Raw genomic sequence first — 16,467 nt, 5'->3', positions numbered from 1 at the left:
TTTTTGGCAGCCACCATAATTAGACTCAGCAAGGCTTTACTATGTTTAGGCAATTCAGATTCTGTAGCATAACTCAAAAATAATCTCCCCAGTCAGTCCAGTCCACCCACCCAGCATCCTTCGACAGAGCAGCCCACAGGGAATCCCAAAAGTCTGCCAGCTCATCACACCTACAAAAAATATGTTCCCAGCTACCTCTTACTTGCCCATCACACCTCCAGCATTTGCTATCCACCTGAGAAAAAATTCTTTTGGAGTGTACTTGGGGAATAAAAATACCTTTGTAAACGTTTCCAGGCAAAGCTCCTAAATCTTCTCGACTTTGTTGCATATTTGAGAGATATACATATCTCCCCCCATTGTCTCTTTGTGAATTGCTTATCCAATCTCTCTTCCCCAATCCTTTCTAAGCTCCTCTGATTCTTGTAATTACCATGCAGTATTTTGTATGCTTTGCTAATTATTCCTTTTTTAATGGCAGCTTTTGTTCTACATTCTATTAAAAACTCTACCAGTGCTGGTCTTTCATTTAGGAGCCCCCTATTTCTTTCCCTTTGCCTATACTCTTGTCAGTACTTGATAGGGAAGGCAATCTCTAACCTGCAGTCCAAATAAATTTTTGGCCTCTTCCCATTGTATTACCTTTCCCTTTCTAGTTATTTGTTCCCGATACCTTGGTTCCTTCGCCAATTTTCTCCAATAAATTCCAGCCCCCTCTTGCCTATGTGTATCCCTGACCACAGTCAACCCTATCGGCAAAATCTTTTCTCCATTCTCATACTGGTTTGGTTCTTGGAATACTCCCTGCTTTTTTATGACTATAGTACTCTGTATGATTTTGGTTGCTCTCTTGAAGAGTTTGCATCCAAAATCCCACTCTCTCCTTATTTCTTGAGCTTCCTCTGTGCGTCATCATTATCATACCTTTCCACCTTGAATTTTAGTTTTCTGCCTGTGCTATGTGTAAGAGCCTTAACTGTGTTGCTCTAAAATACCCCCGCAAGTTAGGTAATCCTATTCCACCTTCTTCTATTGGTAGAATCATCTTATCCCACTTGACCCTTGCTGTCTTTCCTTTCCAGATAAAATCCCTCAACTCTTTTTTTAATTGCTGTTCACAATTTCTCTTAACGGTTGATAAAAGTATGCCTGACCTGTGTATAAGACTAAAGGGAACAAAAACATTTTAATGGCTTGTATCTTGGTATCCATATAACAAAACTTCCAGTTTCTCAATTTTTGTATTATCTTATGTTTGGTCTCTTCCCACATATCCTTAGCTGCCACCACAGAATCATTTCTAATTCACACTCCTAAATATTTCATTTTATCATGTCCCTATAAATATGGATATTGCTGGACCAGTTCATGTGTGGGTACATAATTTACTGCTACTGCCTTTGTTTTAGCTTCATTAATTTTGCATCCTGCGAAGATCTGAAACTGTCTTAAAATGTTCCACAACACTGTAATGTTCATTTCTGGTTTTGTCATGTATAAAATATCATCTGCAAGTAGGGCCAGCTTTTTCTTACTACCACACCAATTAAATCCTTGAATTTCTGAGTCCCTTATTTTCTAAATATAATGCAAACAACAAAGGGGAAAGCGGACAACCCTACCTGATTCCTCTACTCCAGCAGAAATTATCGGAGAGGACCCCGCCCACTTTAATTTGCACCTCCGATCCCTCATATATTCTTCTAATCAACCTTATAATTTTATCAGGGAAAGCAAATGCTTTCATTGCCCTGTTCATGAAGTCCCAGTCTACTCTGTCAAATGCTTTCTCTGCATCAAGACCCACCAATAAAAGTGGTATTTTCTTATGTTCTGCTTCCCTCTGGATCATCAGTGGTCTGTTAATATTGTCAAATGTTTGCCTCCCCTCCACAAAACAACAGTGATCCATATCTGTCAATTTTGGTATCACTTTTGCCATTCATTTGGCCACTATAGACATAAACACTTTATAATCATGGTTTAGTGTTGAAATGGGCCTGTATGAAATTGGATCCGATGGATCTTTACCCTCCTTAGGTATTACCGTTACCACCGCCTTCTTCCAGGATGCTGGAACTTCTCCTCCTCTTAAAATACTGTTAAAACCTTCCAAATCTTTATCATTTTTTCCCTCCTAACTCCCAAACTTCCACAGAATACCATGTATTCCTGGGGACTTTCCTGTACATTGGTTATACATAGCCATGTTTATCTCATCCCTTCCTATCCTAACTGTTATTAATTGAGCCTCATCTACCTCTAACTTAGGCATATTTAATTCTTCCATAAACATTTCCATTTGTACCTTTTTCTTGATTTCCATATTTCTCTGCTTTATACAAATTTCCATAGTTTCTGAAATATTTCTAATACTTCTACAGTTCTCTTGTTATCTTCCTTGTTGTAGGCTCCCTAAGCTTGGTGACTGCCCTTTCCACTCTGTTGCCTGAGTTGTTGTGCTAAACGTTTTTGTGCTCTAGAATTATTGTTGAAAAACAGTTGCTTAACAGCAATCTTTCTAAACTTGTGCATATTATCGAAGTAATCCCTTATTTTCTGTTTAGCATTCTGCAGTTGCTCCTTTTCTTGTTCTGAGAAATTTCCCCTATTTTGCAATACTTTAACATTTGTCAATCCCTCTAAATAATTCTTGTTACTGTTTAGCCATATCTCTTTCTTTTATTTCCAGCCTAGTTTTAAACTCCACTTTAATTTTATCCCACTCCTTAACTATGTTTTCAGAAGACACAAATCGGTCTTCTCTAGTAGCTCCTGAAATATGTCCACAACCCATTCCTTAAATTCCTCTCTTCATCCGGTAGGTGGGGGTCTCATTTTCATTTCATTACTTTCATTTTTATTTGGGTGGTTGTTGGTACATAATCTGAAATAGTTATTGGGTGCATTTCAAGACCTTCACAGAAGTGCACATGTTCCTCTGAGATGTAAAATCTGTCTAGCCTAGCCCGGTTTTTGTATCTTGGTGAGTTAATATGTAAATTCACTCCGAACTCCTAGTACTGACCACATCTTCCATGCCAAACATTTTCATAAATTTCTTCAAAAATTTACTCTCCCTTGTTATATTATCCCTTTTAGGCTCCACAGGCACATCTTTACTGCTGCAAACCAAATTCCAGTCTCCACCTACAAGTAATATTCCTTGCTGAAAGCTGATTATTTCTCCCAAAATGTTCTTAAGCTCCATTATAGAAGTTTGAGGGGGGATGTAAATGCATGCCAGTTTAATCCTCTTCCCTAGCCAGTAGCCCTTAGTACTATATATCTTCCATTATTGTCTTTTTTTCCACTTCTATCACTGTTATTGCTCCTCTTGCAATTAAAAAAAGTTTTCCTCTTTTCCTTTGCCCCAAATATTCTGCTGAATAACCATCCTGAAAACCTTTCTTTATCAAATTCACATGTTCAGTTCTTTCCAGGTGAGTCTCTTGTAGCATAGCTATTTACACTCTACATTTTTTAATATAGTTCACTACTCTTTATTTTTATCCGTAACACCATTTGGATTGAAAGACATTACAGAAAGCATCATTTTCTTATATAGTTATTATTCCCGCCTTTTATATATAACTGCTGTTTTGCTAAATGTCTAGTTCAGACTTTTTTATTACATGTATATGCTGTCAGGCAGTTTGGTCTTTTATACAGTTGTTTCATGTCATATCCATTTGGCCTATGGCAAATCTTACATAGCTTTTTGCTTTTTCGAAAGCCCTCAAGCAGAACAAACAACCCCCCCCAAAAAAAAAAAAAAAAAAAAAAATCCTCAAACCTACAAACTCTACTATAACACACAAAATTATGTACAAACTTCAAATATTGAAGTTTTTGCTTCCTAATAAGAACGTAAGTTCTAAGCGACGCATGGTACAGCCTGTGCTGTTAGTAAATGCTCTTCAGTTTTTTATATCTATATAACTGTCCCAGTTGAGAAAACACTTGAATGCTTTCAGTAAACGCTTTCTCCAAGCCATTTTTTTTTTTTTTATCAAGTTGTCTTCTAGTGACATACAAACCAGACGCTGAACTGCTAAGGGTACCTTGTTTATCAGAAAGACTTACAGTATTTAATATTCTTTTTCATTTACAAGCTTTGTAATAAACTTGTTACTGGATAATGCCTCCTATGCAAGTGTGGGAAAACGCACACTAATTTTTATTTTGTCATACTCTGTTAACCAGACCCTAGTGCTCTCCCCCATCTCCTCCCGTCTTCATTCTTTTTTCATTGCAGTGTCTACATTTTTCAAAACTGGACAAAAAAAAAGAGAGAGAGAAGGTTGAACAAGAAAAAAAAACAAAAGCACCTGTTTATATTAGTATCCCCAATGCATTAAAAAACCTGAGAGAAGTTTACTTCAAGTCTACCTGGTTTTGTATTATCTTTAAAGCTTGTCACACCTGGGAAAACCTCTGATTGTTTTCAGGGAACATTATGTCCTAGCCAGTTTCTCCGTTTTTTTTTTTTTCTTTTTTTTTCTTCCTTCAGCGAATCACCTTTCACCCGACTGTCTCCAGTTTCTCTTTACCAGACTGTCTCCATGGAGACAAGCTGCAGAAAAGCTACTTAGTATAAATATTTACAAGGGCTAGAAAAACAACCTTATAATATTCAGTATTTTTTTTCATATGCTTGCTCTCTGTTTTAAAACAAAGGTCCTTAAGCAGTCATTTTCCCATGCAAGAATGAAAAAGAAGCACATCAATTTGAACTCTGTCATGCCCCCCTTAACCAGGCTCCTTTTTGTTTTTTTTCACTTTTTGACTAGCTCCTCTTGCTCTTGCTGACCACTTAGCAGTCTGTCCCAGTCATTCACTGAATCCATTTAGTTCTTAGTGCAAAAGCACTGCAACCCAGTTGTTCCCTCAGGTAGTAGTCACATGAGCCAAAATAAGTAAGTCATCCACAAGCAGGAGGTTGGATTTTGTATTTTAAGATGTACTATCCTCCTACATATAGGTTCATGGGTAAGTACTAGACTATTGGCCCTAGGGCCTATATAAGCCTAGCCAAACGGTACCCTGGCTTTCGCCACCCAAGAAAATTATTTTCCTGTGCCCCTGTCAAGCAGAGTTACTGAAGTGATCCCTGGGGTGAATTTCCTTTCTCCATCCATTCATCAAGATTTTTCTTGAAGAGTGCTAATGAGGAGCTTTGTTTGATATACATAGGTAATTTGTTCCAGAGTATGGGAAGTTTCTGGGACAGGAATCTATCCCTCCAGCATGTTCTGTTTATTGTGGTGACAAGGTTTAAGTCCCTAGAGCGTGTAGCTCGGAGGGATTGGGATCTCTTTACATGGAGCATGTCCAACAGCTCTGGGTTTGACATAGCTTTGTATGTTAGGCAGAGATTGCCTCTGAGTAGGCGGTATGCGACAGAGTAAAGCTGGAGTTTTTTGAGACTGTCTGCGTAGGGCATCTGTTTGAGGCCAGTAATCCTCTTTGTGAGGTATTTCTGTGGCCTTTCCAGTTGTTTGTCTTGTGAGGTACATACCAAAAGGGGGTGTTGTACTCTATAATGGGTCTAATGAGTGATGAGTAGAGGGGAACAATGACCTCTTTTTACCTGGATGAGAAACCTTTTGTGTTGAGGTGTGCCACGTAGAAGGATTTCCTGACTACTGTGGCAATGTGATCAAAAGAGAGACTACTGTCCACCTGTTTCCCAAGGTCAGTTATCACACTTTAAATGTTAAGTAGACTACTGCCTATGTAGTAGTTCATGGGTACAAAGTTTTTACCAAAAGGGATGACAGTGCACTTTTTGGCATTGAGCTTGAGGCCATGGCTTTGACACGGGCATCTGTCTCAGTGAGGCCCTTTTGTAGGATGTCCACATCGTTAGGAGTTTCGATTATGGCTCCTAGTTTGCAGTCATCTGCGAACTTTGTTAGCCAAAGACCTTCTGTGTTAGCCTGTACTTCAGAGAAGTAGATACCAAACAGGAGAGGACCTAGGACTGAACCCTGTGGTACTCCACTTGTCACTGGTCTGAAGTTGGATTTAGTCTGCTGCTTTCACAGTGTGGGTTCTGTCAGTGAGTTAGTTGGCAACCCATCTTGTGACATGCCCATAGCATCCAGGTGGTTAGGCTTGCAGTGGGCCTGTGCAGTGTATGGTCATGACGCAATTACCAGAACTCCCCCTCTCCTCGAATACAGCACACTACCCTCAAATGCAGTCCCTGGTCTTTACTGAGGAGTCACCGAAGCACACCTTGCTTGGGACATGTTGCCAACCACCACCACCACTAACCCAGGCATAGGCAACCAGATTGTCTTGTCATTCCTGTCCCCCCTTCGCAAGCTCCTGCACGTGCTGAAGCCACTCCTCTTACTTTAGTCACCAGGTTGTAGTCAAACGTTTATTCCTGTACTCCAGCAGAGTTTGCTCTTTTTCTTTTGACCTTAGCATGACACCAGCAGTGATGTACAAAAGAAAGGGCTTTAGAGTACTTCAAAATTAGTCCTGGATTAGTTTTCACAGTGCTTCTGTGCAGAATATAAGAGATTTGTAATACGAACTTACATAATCCAGGACACTCTCTCTTCTCTGACGCCTTCAGTTTCCACAGTAAGTTTTAAGGCACTTCTTTCTCTTTGAAGTTGACCATGAGTTCTAATCTGTATTTTAAAACTTCTGTGAAGAAAAATGCAAATATTTATCACAGATTACCAGGTACTCTTCTGTTGGTGTTTTGTTTCCACTAACTAGTGTCTGTGTTGACCAGTCGCTGCCATTTTTCCTTTCCCTGGTCGTGTATCTCATTTGATCTCATACTTTGTTGTGACTTACAAGCCCTTCCAAACATGAAAATGACAAGAAGATGGGGGATGCAAGGAGACTAGCAAAGCTTCAGCCACCCCAAAGGCCAGCTGTGATTAGTTAAAGGCAATCTCTCCATCCTGGCTCCAAGACTCAAAACTCTGCTTAAGAGGCAGGCTTCCTACGTGTCAGGAGTAGTAGAGGGACTTCAGACAAAAACTAGGTTTAAATGCAAAGGATTAGTACCTTAAGTTAAAGGGACGTGCATCTAGGAAGGAGAATCCCAAGAGATCAGCAACCTCTCATTCTACAACTAATGGGGAAACGTGGAAGTGATGCCTGGGGACAAGCTAGGTAAAGGTTTTTTTTTTTTTTTTTTTTTACTCATGACTGTTTCAGAAAAGGCATTGAAGCCCATTCTGGATCTGTCCAAACTAAACAAATCCCTGTGGATTCCCAAGTTTTAAATGCTGATCCCGCCTCCAAGGCTGTTCTACCCATGGTAAGCCTCAAAACATGTCTTGTTGCTGTGGACCTAAAAGATGCCTATTTGCACATTTTGTATTGAAAAAGCACACAGGTGCTTGTAAGGTTTCTATCAAGAGGTGAATTCCATTTCACCTCCTTGCCTTTTGACTTGGCCACTGCACCAAGGTCTTTCACAGAGTGCTTCATGCCATTGATGGCCCCTTGCAGCACAAGAGGTATATATTTATAGCTAGGAGACTGCCCTCATAAAGCTGTGCCTCAGGAATAGGCACAAAAGACATCCTATATGAAAGAATTGAGAGGTGAAGGCTTCACCCTAAACCTTAACAAATTAAACTTGCCTCCAAGTCAGGGGACAGTCTTCTTGGAAAGACTGCTGCACATCAGTCTTTCCAGCGTGTTTTCCCTCTGGAAAATGTTTAACCACCACCTCCTTTCAGAAGATTTCATCAGTCACTGGGCTGCCAGAAAAGTCCCAAGTATTTTAGGAATTATGGCTTCTAGAATTCTCTTCAGGAAAACGTACTCAGCAGCTCATCCCCTTTATTAGAGAGGGCAAGCCCAGGTGAGAAAACTACAATGGTGCCTCTGAAATATTTGGGACCAGTTGTGCCAGTCTTTGAAACAACCTTTCCTGGTTTTGCTTTGCTCAAGGAGCTGAGCTAGTAAGTCTCCACTCTGAAAGAAAAAAAGAACATGCTATTCCCCAACCCAGGCATTCAAACCGTGATGACAGATATCTTAGATCTGGGATGGGGGCCACTTGCAGAATGAGTTCAGGGCAGATGGCTCATCTGGGAAAGCAAACTTCACATAACTTTGAAAAGAAGTGTTGACAGTACAGTGCACAGCCTTAAAACCCTGTGGGTCCCAACTACCTTGAGGATACTAGCAGACAACATGATGTATGTGGAATATAAAGATGTAAGGGGTCACGATCTCTTCCCAGTTGTGCAGGATATCATTGGAAACCTGGAAGCTGGCAAAGAAACCATGATCTTATGCTAGTGGTAGCAAAGACAGTTTGGTATTGGACCAACTAAGCAAAACCTCATCATACTCCATGTATGGCCCCTCACTGACAAATTTATTATTTTTTTTTCAGTGGCGAGAAATGATTGGCTGCCAGAAATGGACCAGTTCGTATCACCACAGAACAGTCAGCTGAACAGTTCTTGTTCCAGGAATCCTCGTTAGGAGTTTTGGGTGGGTGGATGCTTTATCCTTTAAACTGGAGGGGCAGATTCTTTTCCAAATTCTCATCCCTACTAATAATGATCCCAATGTCAATCCAGAAAACCAGTGGAGAGAGTTTAAGAATGATCTTTCTTGCAGTGCTTAATCACAGACAACATTGGATGTTCTTATTGTGCAAGTCACTGCTGCAGTCATAACTTCTAAGGGATCCCTACTGTTAGTGGTGTCTGTCTGGCTAGTGTTTCAAAGCTCACCCCCTTCCCGCCTATGCTTATCTTGCATCGCCTACCTTTGAATATGCCCACATCATAGTATAAAACAGACCTATAGTAAGCCATTTTCATTTTTATTTTTTGTCACATGCAGGTGTTTATATCAGGTCAGACGTAGAAGAGCTTAGATAAGTACCACTTTAATTTACATGAAAAGGGTTTTAGCTACCCTGAAATTGAAGCATGAAATGGGTTGTGATTATTATATTCTGACATCTAAATACAAGGAAAAGCAAGGTTCTGAGAGGTCTGTAGTTATGTTTTGTATCTCTCTGGGTTTCTAACTTTTCTCATTTTCAGCTACATTTTCTGCTGCATTGCCCTGACTAAATGTTAAGGAGCTTTATTTTGTTTCTGTGATATTTGGTCATAATGTCTTAAGTGGTAAAGGATTAATCCGATGTTGATCTTCTTTCCATTCATCACTGATGGGTTCGGTTCCGAGCCCTCTGAACACACACTGCCTTTTTACCAAGATTGCGCTAGCCAAAAACACTCTCGAGCCAAGTCTCTATCCAGAATGCCCTTCTCCCTGTTACCTCCGATCTCTTTTGCAAGCCGCGTTTCAGCCGAGCTCTCACCTAAGTGAAACTTTATTTGATATTTGTGTGGAAAATTTTTGATATCTTCATATTTTATTAAGCGATTAGTATTTCCAGTGTCTTTTCTTTTGTCCAACCTTTTTTTTCCTCTACTCTACATGTTATCATTGGTAAACTTTCAAGTACCATTCTTGATACGGCCTTTCCTCCCTTACCCTTGTGGTATTTCTCCAATACCAAAGTCGGTATTGTCATTCCTGTTTAACCTATTAGCTTTGGCTTTTAGTAAGGTATTTCCTTTTTTTCTCTACATGTCAGTATATTGCTATATTTGTAACTTGTAACTTAAAAAATGGTCTGGATGCACCTGAAAGCACTAGAAAAAGCCTAGCACTATGGGTGGGTGAAAGCGCTTGTATTTATCTGTGGAATAAATCATTTATTGCTTTCCGGTGCATCCAGACCATTTTTTCACTTGCTAGTTACCAGTTTTATGGTCTGTGTTCTCCACGTTTTGTTTGTATATTTTTAACTTCTTTGAAAGGTGTTGGCCTGTGGTGTCTTTCTATCAAGATGTCCGATAAGAAGGGTACTTCAGGTTTTAAGCATTGTGCTTCATGTAATGGCAAGTTACCTAATATTGATTCTGATGATGCCTGTGTATACTGTTTGGGCGTGCCCCACCTTTCGGTGCAACCTCCGTGTGACTTCTGTCAGAGTTTGTCAACGCACTCGAGTGCAAAGATAAACTGATCCTGAAAGGGTTACTAAGTCTCCCTTCTCAGAGGCCATTTCTGTGATAGAGGTCTCAACCCCTCCTACTAAGGACAAAAAGAGATCCCACTCTGTTCCTTCTTCACCATCGGGTGATCAGAGCAAGGCTGGGAAATAAGAGGTCCCAAAGTTATCTTCGGAGCATAAATCTGCCTCTACGGCTCCATCTTGATCAGCTCCTAGCATCTCGAAACCTTCAATACCGGCACCGGTTTCAGCACCGGTCCTGCCTCCGGCACCAGTCATAGACCTTACTACACCTATTTTGACTTCACCTGTGGCCACTTCGGCTCAGGGCACACCTTCCACTACTTTATTAGTTACCATTTTTGAACTGACCGATTTTCTTCGTGTTTCACTGTTGCAGTCATCACATTGGGGTTATCTGCTTGAGGGTAGCCCTCAGTTGGTCTGATTATCAAAGTCTTGGGTCCTGCGTCGGTTGCTGTCTCATCTTCTGTGACGTCAGGTAGTCAGGGGTATAAAGCATGCATCCGACGCCATTACATCAGTCTTTCTCGCCATACGGTGCCCGAAGCAGAAGCAGTTTGCAAGTGCTGGTCAGCCGACTCCTGAAATTTTCGTTTTCGAGTTTCAGATCAGAAGTCTTCAACTAAGCTAAGTACCCCATTGGGGAATCTTTTTCTTGCTCTAAACCGATGTCAGTAAAAGTTAACAATTGTATTTCTTGTGAAAAGCAAATACCTCAAAGATTTTCATTCGTACTGCATTCCTTGCCTAGGCCCAGACCACGACGTTCTTCGCTGTTGGTTATGTGCCTTATTCAAACCTCGTACTATTCTTCTGTTCATTTTCGCATCTAAATATTTTGGTACTCTGTTCAATTATCCAGAAATGGCTTCGGTAAGCCACCCGACTATCAACATTCTGAAAAAACGCAAAGATAAAGACAGACCGCATAGGTCCATAGCTGCCGACTATGCTTCTCCTAAGCTAGTCGCCAGTTCGCCGGTAGTCAATGAGGCGCTTTCGCAACCCCTGATGCCTGCTACTTCAGATTCGCAGGCCACTACTAAGACCCATTCAGAGTCCGGTGTGCCGCGAGATGCTTCTTTGACTGTGGAACCTGCGGATGTCTACCTTGGATGGGTTTGGAGCCGCTGTGCAGGCACCAGCTTCTGAGGGTGTATTCAGGCCTACTGACTTGCATATTAAATAGGTGCCATCTTCTTCTTCAAGGCCTAAAATTCGATCCATGCCCAGAAAACCAACGGCCAGACTACATGGTCAGGCCCCTATGCCTAAAAAACAAATAAGAATGGCTGAGGACCTTATTATTCTAATCAGGGGAAGCCACACTTCTCCCTCTAAGAGACCTAGAACTGATTTTCCTCCTGATTCTTCTGATCTGAATTCTGAAATTTCTGTTTTTTCTGATGACCAGGATTTGCCTTTGTCTACCTATGAGGATTCTGATGCAGAGGACTCCATTCCCTCTGCTTTCCCCTCCAGAGGATTTATCTTTGTGAAACCTTGCATACTCTTAGGGAGCATTTCCACTGGGAAAGCCAATATTACTCTGACTCCAAAAAGAGGCTTAGGGAATTCTTACTCCTGCCTCAGCACAGGCCTTTAGCTATCCCTCCTGTACTGTACATTGTAGGTGATGCTCTCTTGGAATCTAACCTGGCCCCTGACACCTTACCTCCTGCTCCCAGAAAACCTGATGGGTATTACAGGGTACCTGACTCTCACAAGTTCCTCTTTAAAAATCCTACTGCGGATCCTGAGACCATTTCACAGGGACCCAAGGGCATTAAGGCCACTGCTGCCAAAACTCCTACCCCTTATGATAGAGATTCCAGGGCGCTGGATTGATGGGGTAAGAAGGTATGCACTTCTGCAACGTTAGCCATTAGGGCCTTAAACTGCCAGTTTCATATTTTGAAGTATCAGCAGCATATTATTGGATTGCTTAAACAGAAAATGATGTTGATTCCTGACTGCTGAAAATAAAGAATTACAGGATTTAATGCATTCTGCTGAACAAGTGGGAAAACATACTTTGCAGTGTGGTTTTGATTCATTAGAGGCATTTTGCAGGGCTGTCACTGGGTCTGTACTTGGAAGGCATGCTTGGCTTAAGGAGGAATCTTCGCCAGATCACATTAAAGCTAAATTACTGGATGCTCCCTTAAACCATGACTGCCTGTTTGGCAACAAAGCAGAATTAGTACTTAAAAAGATGGAGGAAAAAGCTAAATATATGCAAACTGTTAGATTTCCTGCAGGTACAGCCTCCCAGATTTAGTAGGCATTGCCTCTCTAAGAATTGGTCCTTTCCTGCCTCTTCCAGGCCTTCTCAGTCCAAACCCAGAACCAGCAGAACACCCAGGCTCCAGCACCAGGGTACTCACAGGACTAAGCATTGGGGGGCTCCCACTTCCAATGCAGGGAGTAGTAAGACTCCCCCCTATGGTAAATTGTCTCAGTGACTTAACTTTAAACCTTCCAAGCCCTGCTCAAGTGACCTTTAGGGGGAACGATCGCACTGCATGCAAAAAATTGGGAACTCATTACCCAGGACAAATGAGCTTTAAATATAGTGTCCCAAGGATACAGATTCCACTTCTTACCAACCCCAAACGGTTGGCCAGACCTACCCCAAATCAGTGGGCAGAGGCTCAAAAGCAGGTTCACTCTCTTTTAAGCATCAGGGCTATTCAACCTGTCCCACAGGAAGAATGGGGACAAGGTTTTTGCTCAAGACTTTTCCTGTTACCCAGGAAAGACCGTTCCTGGCATCCTATCCTGGACCTGTCTATTCTGAACACATTTTTGGTAATCCCAAAATTCAGGATGCTAACTCGTCATCAGCTGCTTCCCATGCTAGGCAGAAATGCCTGGTTGGCAACACTGGATTTAAAGGAAACCTACCTGCACATCCCAATAAGGGAATCTTGCAGAAGATACCTATGCTTCAGAGCAGGCTACATGCACTGTCAGTTCTCTGCACTGCCCTTTGTGAATACCCTGGGCGCAGTAGATAAGCCAAAGTGCGTAGCTCCAGTCATTGCATTTTGCAGGCAAAGAAATATTGAAATATACCCATATCCGGACAATTGTCTAATTCAGGCGGAAAGCCAGGACATACTATTAAATCATTTGGCATTTGTAAAGAAATTGCTAATTTCTCTGGGGTACGCCATAAACAAAAATAAATCAAATCTTGTACCCTGCCAACAAATTGTATTCCTGAGAGTATGCTTGAATACAACTTCCCAGATGGCCTACCTCACGCCAGAGAAGCAAGTTCATTTGACAGCCTACTTCAATCTACTGGCCACAAAGACCCAGCTATCTGCAAGGAAAAAATTGCAAGGACTGGTGTTCATGGCCTCTTGCATGCTAATAATTCCATATGCAAGACTGCATATGAGGAAACTACAATGGCATCTGAAAAGCTTATGGTGTCAACATTCTCAGGATCTAGATTCAGTGATTCCTGTCATACATTGTCTAAAGATAGTTTCTTTGGTGGGCAGAGGCCTGCACCAAAACAAGGGACTGCCATTCACTCTACCCCTGCTGCCCAAACCCTAACAGATGCATCAGACTATGCATGGGGGGCTCACTTGGCAGGGCAGTGCATTCAGGGCAAATGGAACCCAAGTCGAATGCACCTGCATATCAATCAAAAATAAATGTTAGCTGTACAGAATGCTCTGACAGCCTTCAAGGGCCACAGTCTTCCAGGACAATTATTGGTAAAGACTGACAACACCACTTCAGCCCAGGGTATGGAGCAGTCGTTCTCTCCTGTTCCATCCTTGGTGCCGATAGCTGCGTCTGCGCCTATCCTCCTTGAGGGCTCCACCCATGGGGACGGGTTCGTCGGAGAGAGGTATGACCCTGGTCCTGAGGTTGTCTTTCTCTGTTCCAGGCTCCCATCCCTCTTCGGGCAGACCTGCCTAGTGTGAGATGGAGAGGGCTTTTGCTTCTGGCAGCACTCCTTTGATGTCAGAAACCCAGTTTTCAACCCCTGAGCTACAGCTGTCACAGACCACCCCTCCCCGGGACACCGGGCAGAGAAGCCACAGGAGACCCCTGTTCAGGGTAATCGCTCTTCCAAGTCCTTCTCAGAGACTCCCACTGAGGAGCCCCCTTGAAAGATATGCAAGAGGAAGCACGTGGGCTCTCTCTTAAAGGAAGGCACTGACTACAATGATGGTGAAGGGTCCCTGCTGTCACTACCTGATGATGTCTCCTTCAGAGACATCCTGGTAATGTTAAAGCAGAAAGGTGACTGGATGCCCTCCAACCCTTCATCTAAGGAGTCCCATGTTCCTGCAGGCTTTTTTGCACCTGGCCTTTTACTTCTTGGGTGACCCTGCCTGCCGGCGAGCTTTTCGTGCAGCATGCTTGGAAGAAACCGGATGTTCTTCGTGTTTCACTGTTGCATTCATCACATTTGGGTTATCTGCTTGCAGTAGCCCTCAGTCAGCCTGATTATCAAAGTCTTGGGTCCTGCATCGGTTGCTGTCTCATCTTCCATGATGTCAGATCATCAGGGGAATAAAGCATGCAGCCGACGTCATTACCCCAGTCTTTCTTGCTGTGTGGTGCCCGAAGTAGAAGCAGTTCGCAAGTGCCGGTCGGCCGTCTCCTGAAATTTTCATTTTCGAGTTTCAGAAACAAAGTCTTCAACTAAAGCTAAGTACCCCGTTGGGGAAAATTTTCTTGCTTGTAACCAATGTCAGTAAAAGTCAGTAATTGTATTTCTTGTGGAAAGCAAATGCCTCAAAGATTTTCATTCGTACTGTATTCCTTGCCTAGGCCCAGACCACGACATACCTCGCTGTCGGTTTTGTCGTATTTAAACCACAAGCTTATTTGTTTTTGGTACATTTTAGCTTATAAATATTTTGGTACTCTGAATTATCCAGATATGTCTTTGGTAAGCCACCCGACTACCGATAGTCCGAAAAAACGCAAAGATAGACAGAGACAGGCCGCCTAGGTCCAAAGCTGCCGACGACGCTACTCCTAAGCTAGTCGCCCGTACGCCGGTACTCAGTGAGGTGCTTTTGCAGCCCCAGATAACCCGCTACTTCAGATTCGCAGGCCTCTACTGAGACTCATTAGGAGTCTGGTATCTTCCTTGAATGGGTCCGGAGCCACTGTGCAGGCACCGGCTTCTGAGGGTGTTTTCAGGCCTCTACTGACTTGCATTTTAAACCGAAGCCATCTTTTTCTAGGCCTAAAACTCAAACCATGCCTAGGAAACCGAAGCCCAGACTGCATGGTCAGGCCTCTATGCTTAAAAAACAAATGAGAAGAATGGCTGAAGACCTTATTACTTTAATCAGAGGAAGCCAGCCTTTCCCCCTCTAAAAGACCTAAGACTGAATTTGCTTATGATACTTCTGACCAGGATTCTAAAATTTGTCTCCTCTGATGACCAGGATTTACCCTTATCCACCTATGAGGATTCTGATGCAGAGGACTCTATTCCCTCTGCTTCTCCCCCAGAGGGTTTTTCTTTTGGGTGAAACCTTGCATACTCTTAGGGAGCATTTTCACTGGGAAAGCCAGGATTACTCTGATTCTAAAAAGAGACTTAGAGACTGCTTACTCCTGCTCCAACACAGGCCTTTAGCTATCCCTCCTGTGCCGGACATTGTTGACCATGCCTTTTCGGAATCTTGCTTTGCCCCTGACTAATTACCTCCTGCTCCCAGAAAACCTGATGGATATTACAGGGTTCCTGACTCTCAAGTTCCTTTTTAAAAATCCTACTGTGGATCCCGAGGCCATTTCACAGGGACTCAAGGGCATTAAGGCTACTATGGCCAAAAATCCTACCCCCTCTGATAGAGATCCCAGGGCCCTGGATAGATGGGTTAAGAAGGTATACACCTCTGCAACTTTGGCCGTCAGGGCCTTAAAATGCCAGTTTCATATGTTAAAGTATCAGCAGCATATTATTGGATTGCTTAAACAGAAAATGATGTTGATGCCTGATTGTGCTGAAAATAAGGACTTGCAGGATTTAATGCATTCTGCTGAACAGGTTGGAAAATGTACTTTGCAATGTGGTTTTGATTCACTAGAGGCATCTTACAGGGCTGCTGTCGTCGGGTCCATACATAGAAGGCATGCTTAGCTTAAGAAGCAATCTTTGTCAGATCATGTTAAAACTAAATTGCTGGATGCTCCCTTAAATCAGGACTGCCTGTTTGGCGACAAAACAGAATAAGTTCTTAAAAAGATGGAGGAAAAAGCTAAAACTATGCAAACTGTTAAAGATTTCTTACAAGTTCAGCCTCCTTAGATTTAGTAGGCATTGGCCCTCAAAAAATTGGTCCTTTCCTGCCTCTTCAGGCCTTCTCAACTGACTGCTCCTTTAGGGGGAAATATTGCTCCGCAGGCAAAAAACT

At 42.4% G+C, this 16,467-nt stretch overlaps 1 protein-coding gene across 1 annotated transcript in view; it reads left to right on the top strand.

Moving 5' to 3' along the window:
• The window catches only part of CAD (carbamoyl-phosphate synthetase 2, aspartate transcarbamylase, and dihydroorotase), a gene marked incomplete in the record, with an annotated part of 2,299,829 nt that overhangs the window by 1,379,155 nt on the left and 904,207 nt on the right, over positions 1-16,467 (top strand).

Source organism: Protopterus annectens, chromosome 6.part1, assembly GCF_019279795.1.
Source record: "Protopterus annectens isolate FY-2018-M chromosome 6.part1, PAN1.0, whole genome shotgun sequence".
Classification (NCBI taxonomy): Eukaryota; Metazoa; Chordata; order Ceratodontiformes; family Protopteridae; genus Protopterus; species Protopterus annectens.
This window is presented reverse-complemented; position numbering and strand designations above follow the sequence as displayed.